The following is a 19,129-nucleotide window of genomic DNA, read 5'->3' on the forward strand; positions in this document are numbered from 1 at the left end:
AGAAGTAATTGGCTCCCCCATCTATAATGGTTGTCACCCTGGCCCACAGAAAAGTGAATGGCTATGCGGAAGATGGTGGCAAAGCTCATAATAGAATTTCACAGATCTCACTTGAATTATGTCCTGAGAAAGTCACTTACTGGCTGCTTGTTTGTAACTGTACAATTATTTTTTCATATCGTGTCTGGGAAAAATCATTACATGTATTTATGACAGCTCAATAATGTATCTATCATCCAAATTTTCCAAACTATTTAGCTTATATTGAAGTTTTGTTTTCAGTCAATTCGTGGGAAGAAGTGTCAGCATTTTAAAATGTTGATAATACATTTAGGAACCAAACAGATTCTATTAGCCTGGCACAGCACACATGGTAAATGTGTTCTTGCCTCCCTTTCAATAGCTCAGTTACTCTGACTTGTTTATCTAACAGTGGGGATCAATATTTCTAATGAAAGGGGTATTTCAGTCATGTCAAAGCTTGAGGAGGTTCTTTCTTCATATAAATCACACCTTTACTGGCCCACATTTAAGAGATAAGGTCTTGAGAGATTAGCAAGCTTGGTGAAAATATCAGACAGAATTCTCAATATATGTTCTGATCTTGTCGGTTTACATTGTAGCAAGATTTTCAGAGCTTAGCTGAAAACCTTGCTACAGTGTCTGGAGAGATACCCATTACTTGTCAACTGAATAACAAAAAATCAATCTGAAACTATTTTTTTAATAAGTCAACGACATATGAAATAAGTTTTTAACAAAAATATTAAATTTTATAGAGTATTCTTCTCAACCAAATTTATTTTCTGAGTTAAAATATGAAAATCCTGAGGTATTGTTATGTATTCTGCTTCGGCTCTGCGATCTCTTTTATGAAAAAGGCATCAGCACAGCAGTGCTGTGTTGACATGTACAAACTCTGCATGACTACGCAGTATTGTAACCAAGGGGCGATGGTCTGAACTTTGGATGGAGGGGATTATGGAGCTGGGCTCAAATTTCAGTCGTAAGAAAGGCTCATCAGTGTCAAGCTGTCCGCTGTTGAGAGCGGGAGTAAGAGCTCATCCTTCTGTGGAGAATTTTGGATGCCACATTCAGCTCTGTCTTTTATCTTGCCGCTTGCAGATGCCTCAGTCCACGTGAGGATGGCTATCTGGGATTTGGGTCTAATACAATTTGTCTTCACACATTCAGACTTTATATGTGTTTCTGTGTGTTTTATCATGGATGTAACACATGTTTGTAAAAACCTTTTCTGATGCCATTAATTTTCTTGAAGGCCAAGCTAATTGCCTACAAATTCAAAATGAATAACTAATAATAATGAAAATATCAATAATAATAATGTTTATTTACATTTTTTAAAACTTAATTGCAAAACGGCTTAAAAAGGCTTTCTGAAATCCGGATAAGAGTACACACAGTAAACTTAGTCCCTGCAGAGAGTGAATTGGATTCGATGCGATCAACAGACTGTGATATAGGGAAGATGTGGTATCAACTGATCTCTCGCTAAATGCTATGAAAAATCCTGTCTGTGTGAATGACCTGCAGGACACACATCTAGTAAACAACTTTGTGCCTTTGTCCTCACAGACACAGACTTGTCTGTCCAGTCTGCACCACGCCATTTCTGTTCTGTTAAATCTTGCAGTACATCTTTTATATTTGCAGCATGATGTCAGCTCAGATTAACCTCGAGTGGAATCAGTCAGTGCAATTACTTCACTGTGTTCCTGACAGAATGTGAATACATTCATAAGCAGAGAGGCATCCCATTTGATAGTTGCCATCATGGGTATTGACCAGTCTACTCTACTGTACCTCAAAGAAAATCTGAGAAGTCTCTTATTTTGTGCTTAAGTGGAATCTGTTATTTGTTTTGGAGTGCATCTTGAAACACTTAATCCCTTTCCCCACAAGTTGAGTTCTACAGGGCACGAATGAGGAGCTGTGGTGAAAGCATCTTCCCACTCCGCTATTCCAGCATGCTCCAGGGCAAACTCCAAGCTTCCCCACATGACAAAAAAAATCTTGAAAGATATAAAGACATCACCACTTAACGGTTTCCAAGAATTCACTCCAGCTTCCTAACCGGAAAGAATAATGGATAATAATGTGTAAAGAAACATCTTTTATTCCATTTGAAATTGAATTGATTTTGAATATTTTTTTTTGTCACAGTTGATGCTATCTGCTACCACAGATTTACTCCAGTAAAAGATAATGATTGAGTTCATGTTCAAATCTAGTATTTCTGTTTCAGATCTTGATTTAATATTCTTTGATGATTGTTATTCCTGGTTTTGGTTATCTTTCGTTTCCTGGTTTCCTTCCTTGGTATTTTTCTTAACTTGTGTTTAATGTCACCCTTGTCTCTATGATCCCTCTGTTCCTGAGTCAGTCATGTCTAGGTGTGAAGCTCGTGTCTCCGAGTCTGTATCTTTGCGCATGTGTCGTGCTTCCTGTTTTACTTTGACAGTCCTTGTCCTATGCAGTGTTGGGGAGTAACGGAATACATGTAACGCCGTCATGTATTTAAAATACAAAATATGAGTAACTGTATTCTGTTACAGTTACCGTTTAAAAAGGTGGTATTTGGAATACAGTTACTTTGTTGAAATAAATGGATTACACGGCGGTATTTTCCTGTTTCATATTGTGGCGGGTCAGGCCTGTTTGGGTTTTGTTTGACAGCTACGTTCTGTTGTTCCAGGCGTTACGGTTGCCATGGTGACGGGCTCTCTCTGCGGCTGTGTGTTTCCTGGGTGAGAGAGCGCTTTTTTGATGTTGTTGTTGTTGTGCTAAGCTAATAGGCCTAAAGAATGTAGCCTTATGGGCAGTGTAGTCCGTGCTGCAGGGAGAATGGACTGCCAGACCCGTTATGTGTCTGTGAGCGCGAAGAGGGAGAAAAATGTGAGTGGAAAAGTATGAGCTGTCATCGAGCAAAAGCGGGAGCTGGAAGCATGTAAATATAATAATAACCACTGCAGACAAGAAGAGTGCCTGACGAGCCCAGTTGTAAGTAAGCTATTAAGACTCGACTGTACGCTGTGTTCGTGTTTTCCTCCGAAAGAATAAGTTCTGCTGGAGCAGCCTTTCAACGCCTCTCTCTGTCTCTATTTTTAGGCTATGAGCCCGACACGGAACCTGACGTATTAGCCAGAGGTCCCTTTACTATGGTTCGGAGCCGCGGGCCTTCAGTAATAATAATAAATCACACAGCAATAGTACATTCATGTAGTTGTAAAGAGCATGATAATAATCCAAAGTATTCAGAATACGTTACTCTCATTGAGTAACGTAACGGAATACGTTACAAAATACATTTTGGGGCATGTATTCTGTAATACATTTTAAAAGTAACCTTCCCAACACTGGTCCTATGTCAGTGTATTCTGCTTTGCTTCCTTTGTCTCGTTATGTCTGATTTGTCCAGCTGTGTTACCACCTGTTCCCCGTCCTCTCTTTGTCCTGCTTGTGTATTTAAGCCCTGTGTTTTTCTCTGTCTGTTGTTGTGTTGTACCAGTCCTGTGCTATGGTTTTCCTAGGTGCTTCTGGTATTGTTTAGTTAGCTTACTTGTATTTTGTGTTCAAGTTTTCTCCAGCAATAAAGCTGCCACTTTTAGTTAATCACCCTGTCTCCGAGCATTTTGGGCCTATTCTGCCTGCCACAGCATACACCTTGACATAAACTTAAAACCGTTATAGTAAAATGAAGCATTAGATTTCTTGGAGTTGGCAGGTGTGCTGAAGACAAAGAAAGGAAGAATTATAAGTAATAAGAATTATAGCACAAGGAGCATACTCATAAACATAATCTTAGTTTTTTTTTTAAAGTTTGCATTAGCTCCCCTTTTAAAAGACTCACTCTTTACTTAAAACTGTTAGGTGTGGCTGTGTGCAGACAGGAATAGGACCCAAGGTGCAGACTCCGGAGACAGATGTGAACTCAAAACAACTTTAATGTTAAACTCAAATATAACATAACTGGAAAAATCAAAATAAACTTACACCGGGAGGAATGACAGAACACACAGCTAGGAAAACGGTAGATCGCGACACGGACACAGAGAAACACAGGGCTTAAATACACAGAGGGAGCAATCAGGGAATGGGTAACAGGAGGGAAACACAGCTGGGACAAATCAGAACTGACGAGACCAAAGAAGCGTAAACTGAACACACTGAGAAAAGACAGAGACCTTCAAAGTAAAACAGGAAACACATAACACAGACTGAACAAAGACACAGCCTCACATGTAGGCACTACAGAGGGAACAGAGACGTGGGACCAGGGCAGACACAAACACTGAGTGGACACGGGGATATAGGAACTAAGGATACACATAGACGCGAACTAGACAAGGGGATGCAGGTGATAGGGGAGACAGAGCAACTAAAGAAGACAGAGACATAAACCATAAGACAGAACTCAAAGAAACCAAAAAACTAGAAAATATAAATAATATCATAAACTCAAAAACCCTGGGTCAACGACCCAGGCATCCTAACAAAAACACGATATAGCTTATTAGGAAAGAAATTAAGGTATAACATTAAATTGAAATATAAGGGACCCTTGCTCCATTATCTAATATTTCTAAATGTTCCAGGGTTTTTGATCATTTTTATTCCATAAACAGTTTTTCAGATGTAAATGCAATGCACTCAGATGCAACTATTAGTCTGAACAAGTTATAGTATGGTGGACAAAAGTGTAGGCTTGAGAGGTAGGTGCTAAAATGTGTGTGATTACAAGGAAATAGGTGACTGAGTTTAAATGCTCATTCTATTCGACAATACAGGGCCACCAATTTAAAAGGTTGCATATTAATACAGGATTAAAAAATAGTTCAGGCAGTTTAATGATAATGAAAATGTAGGTAAAAGCACACGTTGATTGATGAACATCTTAGTCCAAAGAAACATGGAGCCTCTCTTCCTTCTATGTGATAGAACCACTCTGTAAATCACAATTGAACAGTCCAGTTTTTGTTTTCTCTGAAGAGAGACTGGAGCTGCTGTTCACAGGCCTCCCAGTGTCACATCTGATACTCACCATGCCAGCACATTTCTATCAGCAGCATCAAGCCCTAACCATCACGCTGATAGAAAAAAACCCCAGCTTTATGCTTGTCTGATGTGAGAGCAGTGTATGTTAACTGATTAATAACCTGCTATGCAGAGCCATGGGAGATAATAAGTGGCTTATTTCCCCTGACTGGCATTTATCCCACCATTTTTCCCATGACCACTAACACCATTACATCCACAAGCATCCAATGTGCTTTCAACCCCTCCCCACCTCCCCAAAAAAGACTGTGACTTCATATATAAACACTTTTTTAAAATGTAAATTTAGTTTCAAAAAAACAGATATATTGCTATTTGTAAGGCAAATAAAAACTGCTTTCACTCTTTTACACCCAAATTTGAGCTGGTACACTGAACTTCTCTGAGAAATCAGAAATTAATCAAGCACAGCATCCAACCACTAAAGCAAATTAACCATTAATTACTCATTACAGGAACATAAAAAAATGATTCTGACAATTTCCAGTACTGGTCATTTAGAGGAGCTATCAAATAAAACTTTCCTTGGGTGGTGGCCTAATAAATTTGCTTAGCACTGTATGTGAATGTAAGCATATTTTGCAGAGAGATGTATCAGACACTATTGAGTTTCATTTATATTGTTCTTGGTTAGAAGTAATAGAAACATTATAAAGTACGATGGGGCGTGTTGGTGGAATGAGTAGCACTTCTTGCCTCACAGCAAGACGCTTCCTGGTTTGAAGCTGGCCTTTCAGCGTTGAGTGTCTTTCAACCTTCACACTCTTTACATGAAGTGCATGAAAAGTGCTTGGATGGTGTACTGAAAAAGTGGAGTGTGAAATCACATATTGTATATATCCTCAGTATTTGCCATTTTCATTCTGTGGCAGAAAGGGAGGGGCTAACAAACAATTTTCAGCCAGTAGTAGGAGAATACAATATCACTGTGGACGGTAATGGCAGTGATAACTAGCAAGTAATTATATATATTGATGTTGGATGTGCTGTGGTTTTGTTTGGTATTTATGTTGGTTACATTGTCATCTTTACCTTATGAGAACTTAATAACATTTTAATCACATGAATATGGTAGCTAATATGATAATTGGGGCCACACCTCACAATTTCTGGGAATTGAGTCGATCGATTTGAGACAAAGCCTTATATTTATGAAGTAGATTATTAAGTATGTCACTATATGGACAAAGAAGTGGGCCACCGACAGACAGTGTTGGGGAGTAACGTAATTAAAATACAAAATGTGAGTAACTGTATTCCGCTACAGTTACTGTTTAAAAATGTGGTATTCAGAATACAGTTACTTTGTTGAAATAAATGGATTACACGGCTTTTCCTGTTTTATATGTTAGGCTATGCCCGCTATTTTTGGTAATTCCACGCTGGTGGAAACCCAAACAAAATACGCATTAAGAGGCTCTAATTCCTGTGTCTCAATCTCACGGCCCATGTCACCTCTACTTGCAGCCCACATAATGACGTGAAGAAATATTGTTTAAAAGTATTATTCAAAAAAATTTTTTAATATGAAGGCAATATGAGCAGAGTGCTACAGGCATTGCCCTATACCCGTAATGTAGAGCTGTGCGATATAAGATTTTTTCATATCACGATATGTTTTTTTCATTTCAGGCGATAACGATATCTATCACGATATAAGCCAAATAACTATATTTATAAGATTTAAATGTGCCGTTGCTCACAAGTAAAATGTGAAATAATCAGCTTGTTTTTATTTAAATATTTATTTCCCATAATAAGTTCAACAGGGTAGATGTACTTAAGGAACATGAGACTTTTTCAGATAAATAAAGGCAAATATTGCAAACTACAAAAGGCAGCCGCTAAAGCGTTTAAGTTTCAAAATAGAACAAACGAATCAGACTCCTAAATTGTCAATTCCACTTAGAAACAAAATATTAATTCTAAAAATAAATCTTAGTTTGTTTTACAGAAGAACAGGCAAAACTGACTAACTTTTGTCAATATCAAATAAACTGAGAACTAAAAGGAAATTCTCAATCTCTCCTTGTTGTATAGCTTAGCTTTTCAAACAGTTTTAACAGTTACTTTAGTCTGACAAAAGCCGAATGACGAATTAGCGCTTCCAGTCAGAGACTGAGGCTACGTCCACACGTACACGGTATTTTTGAAAATGGAGATTTTCCGTTTTCGTTTTAAAAAATAATCCCGTCCACACATAAAGGGAGAAATGAAGGAAAACGCTGCTATGAACATGCCAAAGCAGCAGGTGGCGCTAGATTCCTAACCGTGCAGAAATGTTGGCCAATCAGAAGTCTAGAAGCCTCGGTGGGAAAAAGTAAACAAAGCTGGGGCATAGAAGCAGAACCGAGTCGTATGTGTGGAGGGACAGTAACTGTGTGTATATGTAAGCATTTAAACACTGCAGAGAGTAGAATTAACAGTATTGTAGAAATTCATTTCACCGAAACAATAACGTGGCGCACAGTGTGACGTCAAAAAATGCGCACACCTTTGACGCTGTGTTTTCTCCGTTTTTCTAGTCCACATGTAAATGCAAAAACGGAGTTTTAAAAAATCTTCGTTTTCAGTGACCAAAAACGCCGTTTACGTGTGGACGAAAGGTGCAAACGCATAGAAAAATCTGCGTTTTCAGAAATACCCGGGTACGTGTGGACGTAGCGCATGCACCAGTTTATTGTATTTCCAGACTTGCTTTCGGCACAATTTACAGTGCACGCTACTCTGTTTTTTGTCAGACTTGAAATAGCCGAAATACCTTCACACTACGGAACTTCTATGGCTCTTCCGTTCAACAATCTCTCTGGCATTGGAGCCATCATCTGTTTTCTCTTCGGTAACCTTCGGTCACACTCGGTTGATATTTCTCACACTCATTTCCTCCATTACCCGGGCGGCACGGTGGCTGGCTGCTTCCCAAACAAATACACATGTGCGGCTTGGCACTTGTGCTGTACGTAACAAGTCACGTGACGTTGCGGCTGTGATTGGTTCGGCTCTGCGCTATTTAATTTGGATTGGCTGTTCTTTCTTTTTTTTTTAAGAGGACAAGAGCGGCGAGGTCTATCGCGATAGTTTAATTTTTCTATCGAGAAAAAGTTATATCGCGATACATATCGTTATCGTTCTATCGCCCAGCTCTACCGTAATGTGCACACAAAAAAGGAGAGTTGAAAAGTACGAGTTGTCACCGACCAAAAACGGGAGGTGGAAGCATGTAAATATCATAATAACCACTGCAGCCAAAAAGAGTGCCTGATGAGCCCAGTTGTAAGTCAGCTATTAAGACTGGACTGTAAACTGTGTTCGTGTTTTCCTCCAAAACAATAAGTTCAGTTCTCTCTGTCTCTCACTAGCAAAGTTGACCCAAACAACAAAGTAAAGCTAGTTTTCGGCTACGAGCCCGACACGGAACCCGACATATTAGTCAGAGGTCCCTTTACTACGGTTTAGAGACGCGGACCTGCTTTATATACGCGTGGAATAGTTTTCTATACGAGATCGCTGCAAAAAGTGCAGCCTTACCCAATGTCCAGCCTACTGTTACTCATTTTATATTAAGATTTAAAAATCTAGTTGGTATTGCTATGGCGAATAACCTTCAGTAATAGTAATAAATCACACAGCAATAGCACATTCATGTAGTTGTAAAAAGCATGACAATACATTAAGTTATCCAAAGTATTCAGAATACGTTACTCTCATTGAGTAACGTAACGGAATACGTTACAAAATACATTTTGAGACATGTATTCGGTAATCTGTAGTGGAATATATTTTAAAAGTAACCTTCCCAACACAGCCGACAGATTACACCTACAGGAGTTGTTCAGCCATGGAAACCCACACATGAAGATCCTGGTGCACAGTTTTTGTGCTGATGTTAATGACAGAGGGAGTTTTGAAATTCTGAACGCTGAGTCAGCAGAACGTTGGCGAACATGCTCTGTAATGTGACATTGTTGGACACCTCTTGGCTCATAAATGCTTCATTTTGGTCCCAATTGATTGCTGATTACACTGACACGCTCAAATTCAATGAGCTCTTTAGAACAACCAATTCTTTCACAAATGTTTGTAAAGGTAGAATGCATAGTATCATGCTTTTATGCACCTGTGGCAATAGAAGTAAAGTGAAGTGAAGTAAATTCTCCTTCTCATTCCTCTAGGTTAGTCTTTAGTGCTGCTCTTTTTTCTCCTAAATTGCAAAAGTGTTGAGAAATTCCAGATATAGTGTTTCACCAGGAAAATGTAACATAATAATAGTTAGTTTTGAAATCTTACCATTTTATAAATATAGTAGTTTTATCTACCAAATAATCAGTCTGCAAATTTTGCAGATCTCAAAATTAAAAATGATTGTATAATTTGAGTGAAACCCATTTTCTTTTCCATCGTGGGTCCTAAAAGTGGATTCTAAATGGAAAACATGGATTCGATTTTTTTAATGTTTTTTTTTTTCTTGTCCATGACAGCACTCAATTCTATATGTGTTGTCTGATTTCTCTTGAAAAACATACATGTATGTTATTTATTAAATATTGATTTGCACTCGTGATGGCTAATGCCAAGTGGCAGGCATGGTCACTTGCGGCACATTATAAACATCATATAAATGTACCTGCAAATGTCACTTTGTTTATCGTATCTCAACAATGCCACGGACTTCAAAAACAACCCAGTCAGTCAGTAAATGGACTGGGACATCATCACAAAGCACATGACCCATAAGCTATACAGATCTATCTCAAAATAATAAACATAACTACGGTGTACATTTTAGGACATCGTCAGGTCTCAAGAAAAAAGTTGTCAGGTATCAGACAAAAAAATTGTCAGGTGTCAGTTGTCAGGAAAAAAGTTGTCAGGTATCAGACAAAAAAATGTCAGGTCTCAGTTCTCAAGAAAAAAGTTGTCAGGTATCAGACAAAAAAATTGTCAGGTGTCAGTTGTCAGGAAAAAAGTTGTCAGGTATCAGAACACAAGGTACCAGACAGAGAGAAAAAATCTTCGTGCAGGTGGCGGTGTTGTCATGTCCCACCCAATGACTGTATAAAAGATGGACGATGCGACAGCTCCCCAAAAATGAAGCCAAAACGTCTCTATCGCCCCCTGGTGTCTGGCTGCAGTATAGGTCATAAACCCCACCTCCTCCATGTTAGCGGATGGGACTGGGGTCAGACTAAAATTAATTTATTCTCCTCAGATAATTTTTTTCCAAAGATTCTTTCTTTTGTTATCAATAGTTCTCATCACGCTGATTGATGTTCAAGGGGTCTCCTCTCTCATGAGTTTGATTCTAATTCCTACCGCGGTGATGTTAAATTGGGGTGAAACGTCATCATAACAGCTTTGACTGGCAGCTGCAGTCACGGAGAAACTTGCGTATCTCTGGACCCAGGAAACCCAGCTTGGTCCTGATGGTCTCCCTCACTAGTTTCTCTCCAGGGTGAATGTAGCTGTTATACACAATATGGATTATTATTAAATGAAAAGAACAAATTAGACTACACTACTGAAACCTTCTGCTGCTGTTTTTAAAGTTTCCATGTTACCAGGCTGTAGAGATTTAAACCGTTTTAGATCCATTACACTCACAGTCTTAAATGTTAAAATCTCAAAGGACAGCATTATATTTTTGATATTAACAGTAACTCTGGGCTTCTGTGGAGTGTGTAGCTGATCTCATTGCTGTCTAAAAATGGATAAAAAAAACCATAAGATGTGCTGAATCCTTCAATAACCCAGACTATTAGAGTAACAAGTGTGTAGCATCGCTAACTAGCTAGCAACAAGCCTCCAACACAGTGCGTATGCTAGCGGCTAATCTAACTAACGAATTAACAACAGAGCGATTTTAGAATAAGATGATAAGCTGTGTGTCTTTTTTTATAACAGTGACATGGTTGTTTTTACCTTAATTTAACGAGTAGTCAGTTGCGGTAAACCAGCAAAAATCTCGAGCTGCCGGGCTACGTAAAAAGTGTAGAGGGGCGTGTTTGCGGTCACGTCCAGCAGGTATGTGGGTGGGAGTGTTACACAGTCGCTCCACCTCAAGTCACTACTGCGCAGACTCTGGCTCCAAATTTGCAAGATGGCAGCCTCCACAAGCGGGATATTTTGGCTTCATTTTTGCACAATGGTAGGAGGCGGTGTCGCGTCGTCCATCTTTTATACAGTCATTGGGTGGGACATGACAACACCGCCACCTGCAGGAAGATTTTCTCTCTGTCTGGTACCTTGTGTTCTGATACCTGACAACTGAGACCTGTCAATTTTTTGTCTGATACCTGACAACTTTTTTCCTGACAACTGAGACCTGACAATTTTTTGTCTGATACCTGACAACTGTTTTCTTGAGAACTGAGACCTGACATTTTTTTGTCTGTGTGGAATATACTAGGCACAGGTACACGCACACACAGGTCTTTATCGCCAAGTTCCACATTTATTTACACTTTCACACACTGATACTATGGCACAGAATGACAGCTGTCCATCCCAGCTGATGTGTGTCTCTTTTTCTCCTCTCCCGCTCCTCTCCGTCTCACTATAACACAGGGGAGGGAAACCATCATCAGTCCATAAACAACATCAGCTGTTCTTACCGGCCTCGCAGCGCCGCCCTGATGAGCCTTCCGCTCCACTCCTCCCCTGCAGCTGCGCCCGGGGCCACGCCTCCGCCACACACCCCCACCGCCTGTTCGAGGCCGGGGAGCCGTCCGGCCGAGCCAACTCCCCCCCCCCCCCGCGAGCGAGAGAGGAAATCGGCCACTGCCATCTGCGCCCCCGGCCTATGGATCACCTTGAACTTAAAGGGCTGCAACGCCAGATACCACCGGGTGATCCGGGCGTTGGCATCCTTCATGCGGTGGAGCCACTGCAGCGGGGCGTGGTCCGAACAGAGGGTGAATGAGCGTCCCAGGAGGTAATAGCGCAGGGAGCCGACCGCCCACCGGATGGCCAGGCACTCCTTCTCCACGGTGCTGTACCGGCGCTCGCGCTCTGCTAGCTTCCGGCTGATGTATAGGACAGGGCGGTCGGCCCCCCTTACCTGCTGGGACAAAATGGCTCCCAGCCCTCTGTCCGAGGCGTCAGTCTGCAGAACAAAAGGGAGGGAAAAGTTAGGAGTGTGAAGCAGCGGCTCCCCACAGAGAGCCTTTTTCACCTGCACAAACGCCGCCTGGCACGGCCCCGTCCACTGGACCAGATCCGGGGCACCCTTTCGAGTGAGATCGGTCAGGGGGCTGATTAGCTGCGCAAACCCCGGCACAAAGCGACGATAGTAACCCGCCAACCCCAAGAACCGTCTCACCTCCTTTTTCGTCCTGGGGCGCGGGCAGGATGCGACAGCCGCCGTCTTCTCCACCTGTGGACGCACCTGCCCGCCCCCCAGGTGGTACCCCAGATACTGCACCTCCCTCCGTCCAACCACGCACTTCTTCGGATTGGCCGTGAGCCCCGCCCCCCTCAGGGACTCCAGGACCGCGGCCACCCGCAGCACATGCTCTGCCCAGGTGTCGCTGTGGATGATCACGTCATCCAGGTAGGCGGCAGCATACGCTGCGTGCGGACGCAGAACCCGGTCCATGAGACGCTGGAAAGTGGCCGGGGCCCCGAACAGGCCAAACGGAAGTGTCACGAACTGGTACAAACCGTACGGAGTGGAGAAGGCCGTTTTCTCCCTGGCCTCGGCAGACAAGGGAATCTGCCAATAGCCCTTGGTTAAGTCCAGTGTCGTGAAAAAGCGGGCCGTGCCTAACCGGTCCAGGAGCTCGTCGACCCGAGGCATGGGGTAGGCATCAAAGCGTGACACTTCGTTCACCCTGCGATAGTCGACACAGAACCGTATAGACCCATCCTTCTTCGCCACCAGAACGATGGGGCTACACCAGGCGCTGTGCGACTCTTCTATTACTCCCATCCTCAGCATTTCTGCCAATTCCCTCTGCACGATTTTTCGCTTGTGCTCCGGGAGCCTGTAGGGCCGTGAACGCACCGTCACGCCAGGCTGCGTCACGAAATGGTGCTCGATGAGGGCATGGGGGAGAACACGTCCGCAAAACGCTGTTGCAACGCGACAACATCCGCTCTCTGGGCCTGTGTGAGATGGTCATCACAAGGGAGGGAGGCGGGAATGATAGAATTTGGCACCTCAGGCCCCAACTCATCTCTCTCCTTCACCAAGCTCACCAGAGAAGCGGTTTCAACCTCTCGCCACAGTTTGAGGAGATTGAGGTGATAAATCTGCGTGGCTCCTCCCCTGTCCGACCGAGCGACCTCATAGTCCACGTCCCCGACTCGCCGTGTGACCACAAAGGGTCCTTGCCACTTGGCGAGCAACTTCGAGCTGGAAGTAGGGAGTAACACAAGCACTTTATCTCCCGGTGAAAATTGCCTGAGCCTAGCCCCTCTGTCATACAGGCGTTGCTGACGCTGCTGAGCCTGGAGCAAATTCTCCCGTGACAACCTCCCCAAAGTGTGGAGTTTTGCTCTCAGGTCCAACACGTACTGAATCTCATTTTTGGCGGGGCTCGGACCGTCCTCCCAGCTTTCTTTAATCAGGTCGAGCACCCCACGTGGCCTCCTGCCGAACAGCAGTTCAAAGGGAGAAAATCCCGTGGAGGCCTGGGGCACCTCCCGCACTGCGAATAACAGAGGGTCTAGCCAGTGATCCCAATTGCGTTCATCCTCGTTAATGAACTTCCGAATCATGGACTTTAAAGTCTTATTCAGCCGCTCCACCAGCCCGTCAGTCTGAGGGTGGTAGACACTGGTCCGAATAGATTTAATGCCCAGTAATTCGTACAGTTCCCGCAGTGTACGAGACATAAACGACGTGCCCTGGTCAGTCAGTATCTCTTTCGGGATTCCGACTCGGGAGATGACCTGAAACAGTGCCTGTGCCACACTCTTTGCAGCGGAACTGCTTCCGGGTACCGCGTTGCGTAATCCACCAAGACTAACACAAAGCGGTAGCCGCGTGCACTCCGGTGAAACGGCCCGATGAGGTCCATGCCGATGCGCTCAAACGGGACCTCAATGAGGGGGAGAGGGCGCAGCGGCGCCTTCGGTATGGCCGGCTGGTTAACAAGTTGGCAGTCCGGGCAGGACGCACACCAGCGGCGCACATCCGCTCGGATGCCCGGCCAATAAAATCGGGCCGTTATTCGCTCCAGAGTTTTCTCATAGCCCATATGCCCTGCCATGGGGTTATAGTGGGCCGCCTGGAAAAGCGTTTCCCGGCGGCCCTGCGGCACCAACAACTGGGTGTGTGTTTCCTCTGTCTGAGTGTCACGACTCACTCGATATAATCGGTCGTTTAATAAGACGAAACGCGGGTAGGTCTGCGCGGCCTCAGGGCGCACCACGTGACCATCAATAGCCATCACTTGGTCAAAGGCTGAGCGTAGGGTGCCGTCACGAGACTGCTCCAGTGGGAAATCACCCATGGGGGACACTTCCGGGGCCGGCGGGACGTCCCGTGAGGGACCCGCCGGCTCCTCCCCCCCGGAGTCAGTGTCGGACGACCCCGCGTCACCGCTGAACGCCGCGCACACGCTACACCCCGCTTCCGGTCGTGATCGCACCCCCGCGTACTGTCCCAGTAGCTGATGAAACCCCGGCCAATTGGTACCCAGAATCAGGGGGTGCGACAGGCGCGGGCTAACCGCCGCCGTTACTCTATGCGTTTTGCCCTTATACTTTAATAACAGCGGCACTATGGGATACCTGTGAACGTCACCATGCACACACCTCACCTCCACCCATTCTGCCTCCAGCAATGCCCCGGGGCGAACCAAGCTTTGGTGTACGAGGGTCTGCGTGCAGCCCGTGTCCACCAACGCCTGGCGTATACCCCCTCGAGTCCTTACCGGAATACTGTATGTCCCTCCTGGACCGGGGGAGGGTGCTGGGGCGCCAGCAACACGAAACACCTGCCCCACTTCCATAAGCGGACAATCCCTCCTCAGGTGCCCCGGCTGCCCGCACTTCCAACACTCCGGCCCCGGCGTCTGTGCTGCTCTCCGTGGCTCGGGGGCGGCTCCACTTGGCTCGGCTGCCCTGGACGGCACCAACGCCACGAAAGGGTTAGTGGGGCTCAGCGCCGGGGCCTGTTTGTTCGGCCTCCGTCCGGCGTCCCCGGGTTCCCCTGCTCCAGCGGCAAGGTGGTCCTCCGCCAGCGTCACCGCTACCTCCAAGCTTGCGGGCCGGTGGCACCGGACCCATCTCGCCGTCTCCGCTGGCAATCCCTCCGTGAACTGCTCCAGCACCACCTTGTCCACCAGCTTCGTCTCCCCCTCTGATGTTCCCGGTTGCAGCCAGCGTACCGCCGCGTCGCGCAGCTGCCGGGCCCAGGCGAATGGTCGGTCCGTTGTAGCCAGCCGACAGGCCCGGAACCGCCGGCGGTGGTCTTCGGCGGTGAGCCCTAGCCTGTCCACCACCGCCCGGCTCACGTCCGCGAAGCTGCTCCTCGACGCCGGAGGCAGACTCAGGGCCGCTGTTTGTGCCTCCCCGGACAGCAGGGGGAGCAGCCGCGGAGCCCACTCCTCCCGCGGCCATTGGCAAGCCTCCGCCGTGGCACGGAAGGTCTCCAAAAAAACCTGTGGGTCGTCCCCGTCCCCCATCCGGGGCACCGCCACCGACAGTGGCGAGGGCTTCGGCGTGGCAGCGGCCCCGACCAGCCGCTCCAGAACTTGCGTCTGCCGGTCCGTCTGCTCCCGCAGCGCGGCCAGGTGGGCACGCTGGTCGGCCGCCTGATCCCGGCTCATCGTCGCCATCTCCGCCAGCATCTGCGCCAAGAATTGCAGAGGCTGGGCGGGTGGCGCGGCCTGTGGGTCGGACATTTCCCCACCGGCACTTTCCTGGGTTTCGGCACCACTTGTGGAATATACTAGGCACAGGTACACGCACACACAGGTCTTTATCGCCAAGTTCCACATTTATTTACACTTTCACACACTGATACTATCGCACAGAATGACAGCTGTCCATCCCAGCTGATGTGTGTCTCTTTTTCTCCTCTCCCGCTCCTCTCCGTCTCACTATAACACAGGGGAGGGAAACCATCATCAGTCCATAAACAACATCAGCTGTTCTTACCGGCCTCGCAGCGCCGCCCTGATGAGCCTTCCGCTCCACTCCTCCCCTGCAGCTGCGCCCGGGGCCACGCCTCCGCCACAGTCTGATACCTGACTACTTTTTTTTTTAGACCTGACGATGTCCTAAAATGTACACCGTACATAACCAATAAATATAAAGACAATAGTAGCTGTTAGGGACGATCGTGGCTCAAGAGTTGGCAGTTTGTCTTGTAATCGGAAGGTTGCTGGTTCAAGCCTCGGCTCCGACAGTCTTGGTCATTGTGTCCTTGGGCAAGACACTCCACCCGTTGCCTCCTGGTGGTGGTCAGAGGGCGTCAGTGTCCGGCAGCCTCGCCTCTGTCAGTGCGCCCAAGGGCAGCTGTGGCTACAATGTAGCTTGCCATCACTAGTGTGTGAATGGGTGGATGACTGAATGTAGTGTAAAGCGCTTTGGGGTCCATAGGGACTAAGTAAAGCGCTATACAAATACAGGCCATTTACTATTTCTTTTTTTTTCTTTTTTACAATTGTAGCTGAAGACTTCCTGTCTTACAGGATTGATACAAATCATCATGATTTGTGTCCATAAAAATGTTTAGAAATACTGGCAACTAAGAATTAAATGAATGAACTGAACAGTGAGATGTACTGACAATTATTTAAATTGTAATCTTTAACTGCTCCTCATTCAGGATTTTTTGACAACAGAACAAATGGCTGCCTCATTTTCCAAATGTTTTACGTGCTGAATGTTAGATGAGTCTGAAATAATTTAATTCACAATAATGAGATTCTGATAATGATGTGGGAAGATTTTGGTTCGGTCAGTGGGAATAAAGGTGTAGATATGTTTGGCTTTTATTTTGGTAGATATAAAATAATATGGCTCCAACAGACAATTTGACAGAAATGAACTGTCCTATTGTAAAATACAACACAATAGTATTGTTAAAATATGAGCATTGGTAGCCACTAGGGTGAACACAAGTTTTCACTAAAATTTAAAGGAAGCTTCCTGTGTTGACTTGCATTGAATGCTGTCTGAACACAGTAATCAGTACAACACTAAACTACAGTATTGGGTGTGACATAAGTCTAACTATGTGACACATTCAACCCAAAGAGATGAATGACACATTCCTAAGTGTCACACTTTTGAGCCAAAGAAGGTTGTCACAGTGTTTGGTTTTTATAAACTTCATTTCAAGCAACTATATTACAAGAGTACAACTGATGTGCTTACATGTTCAGATTTTGTGGTTTCTGTTTTCACAAACATTCATTTTTTAAAAACGATTTTCACTGTAGCAGTTTCATTTGTCGGCAAATATACTGTAGCACACTTCTGGTTAATGGAAACTGGGATCATTCTAACACACAGTTCAATCATACTGTCCTTGCTCTTTGGATGTTTACATGTCTTCGCTCTAGCTCTATGAAAGGTACTTTGCTTTATTTTGAAGAGTGATAACCCTCTGGGATGTTTGGAGAAAAAGACCCATCCATTCAGGGTTCTCCTCATTATAATCTGCCTTTGAGGACAAAAATTCTCACTGTGTTTGATGAGCATTTGGGTAATACACCTTTTACCATTTTTTGGAAGGCTGCAGCATATGTAATATACCTTTATGGTAAAATGAGAAAATAAGTCAAAATATAAGGTTGCTGTTGTTATATTTTTAACACCAGCTTCATAGTTGAGAGAGACACTTTGCTAAAAACACTCTGTATATAAAAGATGGGTGTAGCTACAGTGATGACCTCATTATCACCATCTTGGTTTTTGGAAACCATGTATCATGCACAAAGAGGGAATCTGAGTGAAAAACTAGTGAACACTGCATGCTTGCAAGATAGAAACTTGTCATCGCAAAGCAGCAATGCCAATAATAGGTCTTCTACTCCAGGTGGGCCAATGATATGTAAGCTGAACAACATCCTGTATTTAAAAAAGGCATGAATCTAACAATAAAGTCTATAATTCAATTTACTTTGGTATTAAATAATGGAAGAAGTAGGGTTATTTTCTCATATACCTTTATAAAATTATGAGGAGTCTTCCCTGTTAGTAAATAGGAAGAACACAAGTTTGCGACACTTTGCAATTGCCTCATTTTTTTTAGACTCGGAGGCTATGTCCAACTTTTATTTACAGTCTGTGTTTGCAACATGATTGTATATGGTTGTTATAGCAATTCTAAATTTGAACAAGAAAGTTTATTTAAAATTAAAAATTATTGCTAAGTGGTATTTCAAAATTAAAACGAGGAGTATACCATTGAGTGGAAGACCATCCATTCCCTTCCACTTATCCTTGTCAGGGTCACAGGAGGGAGCTGGAACCTATTCCAGCTACCACATGGCGAGATGCGGGGTACACCCTGCACAAGTCACTAGTCTGACACAGTGCTAGCACAACTATGAGCAATTTAGCAATTAACCTAACCCCACTAACTACATGGCGGAGAGAACCACACCTAAAGGCCCTGGCTAGGTGATGGGATCAAACTCAGTACCTTCTTGCTGTGAGGCACCAGTGCTTATAACCGTGAAAGTGGAAGACCTATACATTCACAGCTGAAAATACACATCTGAATAAACATTGCAATGTAATACAATAGAAATATATTTTAAAAAACATGAATAAATTTACATGAACATCCAGCTGTCTCACTTTCATCGCCGGTCTTTCAGCAAATCTCTAGGTCTTATCACAGGCTTCACACACTACTTTGAAAACCTCCAAACTGTGTCACATTTATTGTGCTGGAGGGCATTTAAAGATTACTCCTCACATGCTATATAAAGTCCACTTAATGTATAGCAACACAGATGGTGTAACATTCTTGCAAAGCCAAACAGGGTCCAAAGGTTACATTTTAAATTTAGCGCTAGCAGAGTGTGATACCATCTTCGGTAGTTAAGTGAATATATTCAGTATGCAGTTATTATTGAATGAAATAGCT

The sequence above is a fragment of the Astatotilapia calliptera genome, chromosome 7 (genome assembly GCF_964374335.1).
Source record: "Astatotilapia calliptera chromosome 7, fAstCal68.1, whole genome shotgun sequence".
In the NCBI taxonomy this organism is placed as follows: domain Eukaryota; kingdom Metazoa; phylum Chordata; class Actinopteri; order Cichliformes; family Cichlidae; genus Astatotilapia; species Astatotilapia calliptera.